A 2,038-nucleotide genomic window follows, 5' to 3' on the forward strand; every position below is an offset into this window, starting at 1 on the left:
CAATGATTTGAAACTCAATGTAAATAAGAGGAGGTTTATTTTCTTCATTTCTTTTGGTGTTACTTGTTGGTGTAGCATCGGTTTCAGAAAGGATATTGTATGAACTGTGTGTAGGTATATCTTGTAGCCACATTTCGGATTGATGGAACATGCGTGAATTTGTCATATTTGTGATTCTATTAGATTTTCTCTTTTTGCTAGTAGACAACTCAATAGGATTCAACTCGGTAGATTGAAATGTTAGTAGACATATCGATATCCTCTACTTCGTTATTTGATGTGTTCCATATGGAGCAGGTGTCTCCTAATTTTGAGATTTTTAACTTTATTGGTGGCATGTTTGAATCAGCAGCCATACGATATGTGCTTACTGTCTCACCGCGTCGAAATAAACAAGAGGAATAATACAATTAAGGTACGCTATGAGAACTGTAAACAAAAATAAATCGCAAGCGATAGGAAATATGTCTATCCTGCACCAAGTTAGCGAGTAGACTGTAAAACAAGGATGGACACAAAGCTACATTACAATTTTTAAATTCATACCTAAATTCGCGTCTTTAATTTGCATATCGATTACATTGGAAACAACGCATCTTTTATTTCGGTTTTTTCTTATCGATACATAAATTGAAAGAAAATGTCTTTCTGAAATCTTCAATTTTTGGAAATATATAATAATATTATCGAGATTATATTAAACGTCTAGAGAAATTTTTTCAGGATCTGCCGAATATATCCTCTTCGTAGCATTCGAATAACATTCTAAATAATCTGCAGATGGTAATAATCTACGGGGTATTGGATCACCTAGATCACACAAATGTTTCATTAGTAAACATATTATTAAAATGATATAAGTACAAAAAAATGTGTTTGATTTTTGTAAATTAACTATATTGCTAAAACATAATTAAATAATCAAGAATAACTATACCTCCGCGAAGAAATTGTTCAGTATTATTTAAAGCAAACGAGCAGTTTGTATCAATTATATCAGGCTGTAGTAATAACACCATTTCTTTCGGTTGCAGCGATCACAGATTCTCTTGCTCAAGTACCTCTGTATTGACTTTTGCTTTGAATACATTTGTACCCTTAAAACATGCTTTTTAATATTCGATGGTAATAATTCTACCTTAAAAATAAAAACTTAATTACCTCATCTGTTAAATGGACTCCAGCATGTTTTCAATTAATATGAAATTTATATGTTATAGTTTAGCAAGATCAACTGGTTTACTTATATCTATCCTATTTGTATCTATAAAGCTCAAGTAAAGAAAAGGGTGGATACCGTCTTCTTAAGCTGTAATGGACAAACGTATGATACAAATTGCTATAAATATATAATCAGAATAAAAATAATCTAAAATATTCCTATAATAAGAAATGTTATACTTACTGATGTCCTTTATAATACGGTTCATATTGAAATCTAAGATAAAATGGGTTGTCTCCAGGTCTCATATAATTTTTTCTTTTACCAGGACCTTCATTACCTGCATTTTTATCTCCTCCGCATTGTTCTCTCTACCTCTTCTTGAGTAATTATAACATAAAAATGAAACTATCTTTCAATTCTATTAATTACATATAAAACTATTTTCAATGAACGATTTTCAAAATTGATAAAATATAACAATTAGAAGTTATATACAATTCTAATTGATTTTCAATATATATCTAATTTTAATAATAACATAACAGTATTCAAAATGGCAAAGATCTTAATTTAATTTAACTATATATCCAATGAATCTAATATTATATAATGAGTACTAAATTAAAAAAAAATTTCTTATAGCTCTTTTTTAGGTTAACAGGGTTAGGACGAAGATTTGACAATACTATTAGAGGTAAACTTCGTAACATAGATAATTTTTTCCATTTTTTGTCATTTTCGATTTAACAAGCTGTTCTCTTCGTCATTATCATTATCTAGAGTATACTGTTCACTCAAAGATATATACTGTCAAAACTACATTTCGCCCGACTAGATGTGTTTGTACATTCCTTATGGTGGGGATATCCGTTC

At 29.4% G+C, this 2,038-nt stretch overlaps 1 pseudogene; it reads right to left on the reverse strand.

Annotated features, from left to right (window-relative positions):
- Nucleotides 1-576: 576 nt before the first annotated feature.
- LOC124950644 overlaps nucleotides 577-2,038 on the reverse strand; it is a 4,805-nt pseudogene continuing 3,343 nt past the window's right edge.

The sequence above is a fragment of the Vespa velutina genome, chromosome 7 (assembly GCF_912470025.1).
Source record: "Vespa velutina chromosome 7, iVesVel2.1, whole genome shotgun sequence".
Classification (NCBI taxonomy): Eukaryota; Metazoa; Arthropoda; class Insecta; order Hymenoptera; family Vespidae; genus Vespa; species Vespa velutina.